At 29.2% G+C, this 10,858-nt stretch overlaps 1 long non-coding RNA gene across 1 annotated transcript; it reads left to right on the top strand.

Annotated features, from left to right (window-relative positions):
- The first annotated feature begins 4,111 nt into the window (after positions 1–4,111).
- On the top strand, positions 4,112–8,462 carry LOC127813556 (uncharacterized). Its single transcript, XR_008026121.1, has 3 exons — positions 4,112–4,352; positions 7,599–7,774; positions 7,859–8,462. It is a non-coding gene; the product is annotated as an uncharacterized LOC127813556 (long non-coding RNA).
- Positions 8,463–10,858: the final 2,396 nt, after the last annotated feature.

The following is a 10,858-nucleotide window of genomic DNA, read 5'->3' as shown; positions in this document are numbered from 1 at the left end:
TCTTATTGTAACTATCAATTTTTATAAATTTTTATGCTTGAATTAACTTTTATTTTTATTTTTATAGGAGCAAATGAATGGTTTTTAAGTTAAAGCAATGAAAGGATGGTATTGAGACAATTAGATACCAATTTTTTTAAAAGGTTTTGAAGTCAAAATTTGGATATATTCGTGGACTTGGTTATGGGACGAAACTAAGTAAATTTAGAGAATTAGAACTAAAAACTCTTTTAAAAAGTAAAAAAATTGAAATCTAAAAAATGAAATAGTGAATTAAGAAAGTAAATACAAAACTAACAAATCAAAATAAGTAACCCACAAGAAACTTATGATCAATTTAAATTTTTGATTGATGAGTTAAGGCATAAACGAAGAGGTGAAGTGAATACATCTACTTCTTTCCATAAAGGTAAACATATAATGTAATTATTAATTAACTACTTTATTCAATTCAAATCTATTTAATTTTCATGTATTCTAATGATTTTTTTTTTGGTAGATTGAAATTATGGAATAACAAGTGGGATTATGGAGCAATAAGTGGATGAAGATCAATGATGTTTGGTACCCAGTAACTTAAATTAAATTTTATGTTTCGGGAATGAAAATAGTATTTTTTTTAGCATTATTTTTATTTTAGTAATGATAACTTTCCGTATTTTGAATTATTTTTATTTATTATATTTAACATTGTTGACTTTATTATATTTCAAGCCTTTATTTAGTTTTTAGTTTATATTAAATTTTGAATTGCATTTGAATTGTAATAGTATGTTATGGCAATATTTTGAATATAAAGAAAAATACAAAAAAAAAAATTGACACAAGGATGAACAATATTTATCTTTAAAATAATTTCAACAACATGACTTTTATCACTAAAAATATTTTAAATAAACACAAAAAATTTGTCTATAGTAATGACAAATGGAAAAATAATTATTGTCACTATTAGATTATTAAGAAATATTTTTATATTTTCAAAGTTTGGCAAAAAAAATTGTCACATTTTTCAAAAAAAAATCGTCAATTTTACCATTTTTTGACCCCAAAAAATCAATTTTTAGAATTATTGATATAAATAATTTTGTCACCTTTTGATAATACTAACAAAAACATTTTTGTCACATTTTTTGAGTTTGTGAAAAAATAATTTTATTATTATTAATATTTTTTTACTAAAAAAAATTTGTCACTTGTGTGAATTGTTGATAAAAATATTTTTTTCCACTATTGGGACATTGAGAATATGAAAAAAATATTTGTCACCCTTTTATAATTTTGACAAAAATATTTTTTAATTAAGTGAAAAAATTTATCAATATTAATATTTTTTTACTAAAAACATTGTCACTTGTACTAATTACTGACACAAATATTTTTATCACTATTAAGAAATTGACAAAAATATTTTATCACTATTTAATAAGTTTGAGAAATTTATTTTGTCACTATTTCTATTTTATCAAAAAAATATTTGACATAATATAATATAATTAACAAAATTATTAGTCATTATAGAATATGCAACAAAAATTTATTGTCAAATTAGCTAATAAGTGACAAAATTAATTTTATCACATTAAAAATTATGTCAAATAAGTTTTGTCACTATTTAAATTGTGACAAAATATTTTTTGTCACAAGATATACTTTGTCACAATAAAAATATGATTTGTATCTAAAATTTGAATTTATTGTGAGTAAATAGTACTTATTGTGGCAAATTTTTTTTTTTATTACAAAATTATTTGTCATAATAAGTTCGTTTAAGTGATAAAATACTTTTTGTCACGAGAGTTATTTTGTGACACCTCATGGTTATAGCCAGTTATAGTGTAGGAAATTTCAGATATTTACATAAAGTATTTGTGAAAAATGGTGAGCACGAAAAAATATAATAAATTGTTTTGTGAACTTGTTGTATTTCATTCTATTGGCATGCATATATAGACAGATTTACAATATTCAAATATATATAAAAATAGAAAACTAACAATTCTGTTTCAATAATCATAAGACTAAAAGATTGAACTGTTGTAGACTTTAAATTCAAATTTTAAAAACTAACTAAAAACTGATTAGACTGACATGAACTCCTTGATTTTCATGCAATAGTATTAATGCATAAGAAGAAGCAAGCAACTCAAAATTTTTTAGGTTGCGTTTACTTTGTTGTTTTTAAATTATTTTTAGTTTTCGATTTTCTAAAATAATGAAAACGCGTTCTTTTTATTGTTTTTAAAAATGTATTTTTGAAAACAAAAAACAAATTGTAAAGAAAACTCAAAATAACAAAAAGTAATTTTGAGTGTTTTCATCCAAAATAAACTTTAAATTCAAAATATATTTATTTATTCATATTTTATTATTGTAATGGGAAAAAATATTACAAATTTCATTAACTTTAAAATATATATATTTTTAATAATATATTAACATTAAATATTTATAATTTATTGAATAATCAAATTTATTGAATAAAATATTATTAAAAATTTATTTTCAAAATTTCAAAGAGAACACGTTTTTTAATTTTTTGTTTGAGAAATAGTTTTTTAAAAAGACAAAGAGAATGTGTTTTCAATTTTTTAAAAACAGATTACCAAAACAGAAAACTAAAAATGAATTCAAAACTCAAAATTGAAAATTGAAAAGTAAAGAGAAAGCAATCTTCATTTTTCATGTCCAAGTAAGATTAGTCTAATTAAGCTTTTAGGGCCACAAGTTCACTAGTTAGTTCATGATAAGTTAGGATTCATAGTAGTAGATTGTGGGTTCAATTCTCTGTCTTACACAATGAGATAAAACCTTCACATACTATTTATTTTATCTCCCGAAATCGAAGACACAAGGGCAGAGAACCGCGCAAAGGCGATAATTCAAATATTACTCTAATTAAAACCTACCACCTGTTTTGTAACCTCAATTTATTAATGCAAAATTGCCCTTTTCATTTAAATAAATATAAATTATATCATAAAAAATATAAATATGATACCTTGTCTTAAAATTTTATTTAGGAAAAATTACAGATAATGCCCCTAAGATTTTAGATAATTGTATGCACTACATCTGATATTTGAGAAAATACGAGTACGCTCAGGTTTAAAGTGATGTTGCAATAGGGAAGATCATTACTATTTTTTTAAAATGTGAGGGGTTGTTTTTGCTGTTATGTTAACCTCGTATGTGATTATTACAATTTTCTATTTTATTTATATAGTTTTTATTAGAAACACTTTTTTAAGTTTTACTTTCAGAATAAAGATAAATATAGATATAGTATCTTTTGTTGGAATTTTATTCTTTATATACAATTTTTAAAATTCTTAAAAATATGCAATAGTCGATTTGGACAGTTTAAAATGTGTTTTTCAAATCATGATCGATGGCTTACCTATCATTTAAACCTATGTTGTATGGAAACGGAAACGGAAAATGTTTTCGATAGGAAACAGAAACGTAGAAACAGACATTTTTCTAAAAAAATAATATTAAACCATAGCTACAACAATATTTGTTTGAAACCACCCAAGCCTAAACTAATTAATAATTTAAACTCTTTAAACTTTATAAAAAAAAAAATTAAGACTTATGAATTAAACTAACCCTATAAAGTTACCGAATTATATGGTTGTGAGTGAATTACAAAAGTTAACGACATTTTGATTATCTTAAAAGTTTTATTTTTAATTATTAAATCAAAAATTGTGAATTTATTGTTTGAATTAGTTTGAATGATTTTATTTTTTCTTATTCATACTTACAAATTTATTTCAAAATTAAGTTCACATATATTTTTTTTTTTTTCAAAAATCTTTTGTTTTGATGAGTTTGATTTGCTAAAGAAATGATTAAGCAAGTAGATCAAACACAATCACAAAATATATATATATATATTTTTTCAAAATATATGAATGTATGCGAATCTAGTAAATTGTTTTCATGCGAATGTAGTAAATTGTTATATAAGCATACATTCATATATTAACAAATAAAAATGTCTGACATGGTACATACATCAGAGCTGCTCCCCCGCTAAGTGGGCCCAAGTAAAGTTAGCCGGCCCATAAGGGCTCAAATAAAGGTGAGCCCTTGGCCTTCACTTCGCTTCACTTCACATGCTCCGTCGATCATTTTCCCCAAATTCAATCGCTTTCTTTTCTCCATCCTTCCCGAATGTTCCACCATTGCCGATTCCCCTCAATTACGAGACTCTTCGACTCTCTTCGACTCGATCTGGTTTCCTTGCTGCTTTTGTCCCTGGATCAACCTCAACCGTTTTACGACTGAAATCATCTCTCACGCGTTAGGGGGTTTGCGAGACTGTGTTAAACCCTAGCTCGGAGGTACGTTTCGCGATCTCTCTCACTTTCTCGGTATTTTCTTTTGGCTATCAGTGTCTGGTTTTGGATTTGGCTTTAGTAGTACTTGTATGTTCGGTCAGTCCTCTCCTTCGATTTGCACCATCAAATTTACCCTTTGACTGCAAGTTTATTAGAATTTGACAATTATTATTATTGCTTTCTCAAATAGGAGCCCCGTTGCTACAGAAACAAGATAATAAATGTTGAAATGCCCGCAAATGCTTCATCATCTAATCATGTTGTCATGATCCTAGGGTTTAATCTAGGATTAGATCGGAAATCGAAAGGATCCGCATAGGTTTAGAACCAAGAATTGCCTGGTTTGGGGGAGGAAATGAGAACAATGAGGGGGAAAGTCAGAAGAAGAAGGGGGGTGAAACAGAAGAACAGAAGAGAGGGGAAAGAAGAACGAGAGGGAGAGACGGGAGAGGGGAAGGAGAATTAAGAGAGAGAGATAGAAATAAGATTTTCATTCATTCAACCTTTCCTTTCCTTCTCCTACCAACAACCTTTTATAGGCTTTATCTAACAAAAATAACAGCATCCATGTGCTGTAACAGCATTACGAAATATCTCCTAACAACTTGCTAAGTCTATTACTATAATGCCCTTCTATGGAATCTTCGGTCATGACGCATGTGTAGGCTACCTGCAAACTTGATTTGTTGTAAGCTAATTTGTGGTTGGAGTTTCTGAACGAAGAAATGCGTGTAAACCAAATGAATCTGCAAATAAAAATTAATTATGTTTCCCAAAAACATGTTTCCGAAGAGTTCTCTAAATCAGCTTAATTTGAGAAACAATTGAAAATTGTTTCCTCTGAATAAAATGAAACAATTCTGCTTTTGAAATTTTTAAAACATTCAAACAAAAGATGAATGGGAAAAAAAATTTAAAATGATCATAAGGGCCCAACACTGGATCTAGGAGTACAATGCCATAACTCCAAAAACAAGTTTTGAGGTACCGCTGGAGGAGGTCTTCAAATCTTAACACAAGAATGCCTTCATTTTATCTCAAGTGCAATTTTGTAAATAAGATGAATAAAGGAGAATTGAATTTGTAACTCAATGGAAGTGGGTATCAGTGCATCCTCGGTGAGTTTTGCCCCCCGACCTGCTATTTCATGGGGTAATACCCCACTTACCTGTCTTATGCACCTTACCCGATTAATTTTTTAAATGGATTTATTTTTCCAATTAATTTTTTTAAATGGATTTATTTTTTGGTCGGGTCGACCCACCCCACTCTATATTACCATCTCTAACCAACAGGCTAATGGCAAGTGTCTAATACATAGAATACTGAACATAAGAGATAGCAGGGAGAACTTTTTTACTAATTTACTAGTTTTTTAAAAAGAAATTTGCAAAATACCTTCATATGCAAAATAATTACCTGAATACCACTTTTCCAGACTTGGGAGAGAGGCCCATGTGTTATTAAATACAGAATCGCCTCTTACACAGGCGGTTCTATACAACAACCTAAAACTGCCCGTGTAAGAAGCAGTTCTATACAAGTATAATAGATCTGCCTATGTTAAAAGCAATTCTTGTGTTTTGTTTGTAAATGAATGAACTACATGACAATTATTATCATTTGCATAAAAATATACAAATTCCTCTCACGCATAAAGAACAAATGTGTTTGTGTGTATATATATATATACATAAAAGATATATATAAACCTTCTTAAGCACAAGCAGAGAACCAAGTGTGTGTATTTGTGTATCTTCTGGAAATGATGATCTTCTTCTTCTATGAGCAAAAAATGTGGAAGAGAGAAAAAGAGCAGAGGCATGGCCGTTGTTCACAGAATGATTTGTGGCAGTGGTTTGCAAGGCCTTCGATTGCCAGATCTGGTGATGATGAATCAGATCTGGCCTTTTCCTCTTCTTTTGTTTTGTGCATTATGCATTACAGCCTCAGGTGTTCGTTAATTAGGAGTTGCAACATGAAGAACGTAAACTCTAACCTATTGATTATTTTAATAACAAACCACTTTTCTGTTTAGTATTAGAATCACAAATTTGAATGCCAATGATTCATGTACATATATGTGCTTCACCTTCTAAAAACACAACCCACATTCATCTGTATGCAAACAAAACACAAGAACCATCTTTCTGAGAGGGGTTTCTATTATGCTTGTATAGACCTGCCTCTTCTGCAGGCAGTTTGTCTTTGCTGACCAGCCTTGTTGGCACTTCCAGCCTTCCACAAGTGGTGTCTGATGTGTACGAAAAAATGGTATTACGACAATTATTTTGCTTAAGATGGTATTTTGCAATTTTTCAAAAAAGTGGTAAATTAGATGAATTCCTGGCTAGGATATAATATATAATATATGTATATAACACTAAATATAAGAGCTCCGTGGGGGCATCTGATTTGAAGCAAAAGGATTGGACTTCTTTAGGCTTTGGTCCAATTCTTGCACCAGCTGAATTAAACTCAATTAAAGCGTAGAAAGTTTGAAACTTTTTCAGTGGGCTTAACCCTAACCCAAACAAAATAGCAGTAATAATAAAATAAATAACTAGTTCTAGTTAGAAATCAATTAGTTTAAATATATTCAATTAAAAATTAAGTGAAGGTTTATTTTGGAACTCACGTTAATCAAAAGTTAGATTAATTATTAGATAGGCGCATGAATATTCGTATATCTGCACCGTATATGATAAATTGGGGAATTTGGGTTTCGCATAGAAATTTTGATTTTACTTATTTGTTAGTGTTATCTTGATTTTAGGTTCTTCTAATGTACCTAATTTGTTATTTTCTTTTTTTATTCTTTGGCTATTTTAATTTGCTACTCTAGAGTCAAAACCAAGGTGGCCGTCAATTTTTTCCTATTGGATTTTATTTCTTTCAAAACTGATAAAAGATATTTGAAATATTAAAGGAGAATACTATTTTCTTGAAAAGGTGAGATGTTGATGTTGTCAATATTTCCATTACGTTAACTACTCCTTTCTAAATGATTGAGATTAAATGCAAGTGATCTATTTTTGAGCTATAAATTCATCTAATTGTTTTGATTTATTCTCAAGAAATATTGTTGCAACTAATAGAGTCTGGGTTACTTCTTTCCAATTCGAAACTCTAAACTATCTTCAATTCCTTCCTTCCAAGCTTAATTGAAAGGAAGAAACTAGTTGTTGCTGCTATTGTAAATCTTTAATCTCATGAACTGGTTTGCCCTTCATTTTTTCATTTCTCTAGGAAAAAAAGCTATTTGTTCTCAGGGTCTCCTCTGAAGCGGGAACTGTGTTTATAATGGAAGAGAATGAAGGGATTCTTAGATTTTTGAACAATAAAAGTGTCAAATGGAAAGAGTACGTTGCAGGTGTCATCTAAGAATTGGATCAACGATTTACCAGAGTGAAGTCACTAATCAGGTTCATGTGATGCCCATTTGATTTTGCGCAAATGTGTTTTATCTCATCTATCCTGAACATTATTCTGTTGACTTCTTTTTCCAGTGACCCTATTGAGACAGGTGCATCTCCTCAAATGTGTGGTATGAACAAGCCGTTTCTTTGATTGAAAGCATGCCTGCATGTGTTCAATCACGTTGGGCTAACCTTTTTCCAAAAGTAGAGGGGAAGCACTTCTGATGTCATCTAGACTTCCAGGTGAGTGTACTGAAGGACCAAAAGTGAGAACCTGGATAAGGAAAGACACATGGACTTGAGAGCACCACTAACTAGGAGCCAGATTAATCCGGTTTCAGAGTGTGACTCGAGGCACCATTGTCTCTTGCAAAAGCAGTTGATGCCATGCAATATCATTCTGCTTCCGGGGACTAACCATTAACTTAGGGGGCTGCGCCGGCAGTAGCATGCATGCAGACAGGGTTGGCAAAGGTTCACCTTGCTGATGAAGAAATATTCCTCTACCGTGTGATATTCGGTTACAACCATTTCAGGAGGAGGAATTTGCTTAGCTGCTTTGAGCTTCTCATCTCTTGTCTATGCCAGCAGATAGGTGCAGTGGAGTTGGCAAATTTGTCCGTGCAGAATGCACTAGACTAGCAATAGTTGGTGAGACGAGCAGAGACTCATGCCATGCTATAAAGGGCTGAGTCGACTGACCGACCGAGTTTATGTAAATCCGTTGAGATGTAGCTTAAAGAGTAATTATTTGCTTAATTACTCACATAATAAATTCTCAATTGACATATGATGTAGTTACTCGACAATTGATTGAAAGTTTAATATATTTTAAGATTTATATCAAATTTTTGATCAATTGTTGTTGTGTAGCTATATCATATGCTAATTGAGAATTTAAATCTCTTATTTGTACTTGTTGAGTATCTACTAATGTTTTAGTAGTATTTAGTTGATCCAGAAGCTTATGCTAAGAATTAGTTGCCGCCTTGCACGTCCTTTGAAGACCTTGAAGTTTCTGCAATAGGTTTTGAATCATAACCTAAGCCTTTGACATAACTAATTTTTTTTTTTCAAATGCCTATCTACGATCTCATCAATTATCAATTGTTAATTGTTTTTCACATTTTAAAACAATTTTAAACTATATTTTTTTCATTTTATCTTTTAAATAGAAGAATGTATATATTTGATAAATAAATTATTTTTAAAAAATAAAATTACTATTAATAAGATATAAATACTCTTACATAATTGGTTTTTACATTCATTGTTGAACATATCTTTCCTTCAGTGTTGTGGTTGTGTTTATAAAATTCAATTCTATTAGGTTCCATGGTATTATTTATTTTCTCGGCCTATCATATTTGCATATATTAATATATAAATAAAATATAATATTCATATATAATTATAAAATAAAAAATAACACATTAAAATGCTTTACAGAGAACAAGCTCTTACAATTTTTTTTAAACCAACTACATGATTGTACGTCAACTTTGATGGATTGATTTTGTTGATCTCAAAGTGTTTTTATATTATAAAAAAAAAATCTTGTACTATTATTATCAAGAGATATAAATATGTTATATTAAATTAATATAATAGTATTAAATAAATTTTAAATTTAATTATTCAACTTAAAACTTTTGCATAGCAAATTACACATAAAATAATTGCATATAACAAAATAAATATAAGTATATTTATAAAAATATGATGGTATATAAATTAATTATACTTTATATTCAAGATCTATCCACATTTCTATATAAACGTTGACAATTTAGAACCTCTATTCGAGACAACTTGTGAGTTATTAAGTTGAGTTTTACTGAATTCAAAATTAACTTATTTACGGTTTGAATTTTATAATTAAGCTCAAACTTGATTCCCTTAATTTAATGAATGAATTTGAACAGATTTTTAATGCGTCAAATACCGAGTCATGAGCGATTTGACTCATTAACATCAACTAACATAAAAATAATATTTAGGTAAGACTGAATCGCCATGTGTTATTAAAAATAAAATCGTCTCTCACACAGGTGGTTTTATACAACAACCTAAAATTACGTGTGTAAGAAGCAGTTCTATATAAACAAGCATAATACATCTGTCCATGTTAAAAGCAAATCTTGTGTTTTGTTTGTAAATGAATCAACTACATGACAATTATTATCATTTGCATAAAAATATACAAATTCCTCTCACGCATAAAGAACCAATGCATTTGTGTAGCACAAGCAGAGAACCAAGTGTGCGTGTGTTCATGCAAATCAATCAGTTTCTTGTAAAAAATCATTACATGAAAACTCTGTTTTAAAATAAAAAAAGGAATTAAATTGTAGGAAAATTACAAATTTAATGGTTGTTATTTGATAAATTAAAGTACAAAAACTAATTTGTCACAAAATATAAAGTTGAGGACCAATATTGTTATTTACCCATTTTAGATAGAAATATAGTTTGTCAAAATTTTTATTAAAAAATATTTATTTATTTTTTCTAAATTAATGAAAAATCATTGGTGGACACAAAATGATACTAAACTTTATTATTTAGGAAATATTTTTAACATGTCGTAAAATTTCTAGCCATAAAAGAGACACTCGGATGCAAATTTAATAAATAAATATGTAAAACTCATTTATTTAATTAAATATAATTTAATTCAGTGTTTGAGGATGTAATTGTAATTAAGGAATTGTCCTAATGAATTTAAGATGAAATGTGAGGTTTAAATGTATAATTTTTTAATTTTTTATATAATTATATATATGTCTATTTATATCAATGCGTGCTTAGGCACGCAATGGTCTGCAACTCCACGCCTCTGCATCTTCAAAAACCATGCCTTGCAACTTCACATCATACTTGCAAGATTTGGAGAGCTCTTTACGCAATGAGGGATGGCTAGATCAGTTGAGGGTGAAGGGTTACCTATAAATAGATGAGAGCTTGAGAGATTTGAGCAGAGCAAGCAACAGAGAGTAGCAGAGAGAGAGAGCAGTTGCGAGCTCCAATGGCTGGGCAACGAGCTCAAGCGGGTGAAGGGTGGCCAACAACGTCGAAGTGATGGAAGCA

This window comes from Diospyros lotus, chromosome 11 (assembly GCF_014633365.1).
Source record: "Diospyros lotus cultivar Yz01 chromosome 11, ASM1463336v1, whole genome shotgun sequence".
NCBI classification, from domain to species: Eukaryota; Viridiplantae; Streptophyta; class Magnoliopsida; order Ericales; family Ebenaceae; genus Diospyros; species Diospyros lotus.
This window is presented reverse-complemented; position numbering and strand designations above follow the sequence as displayed.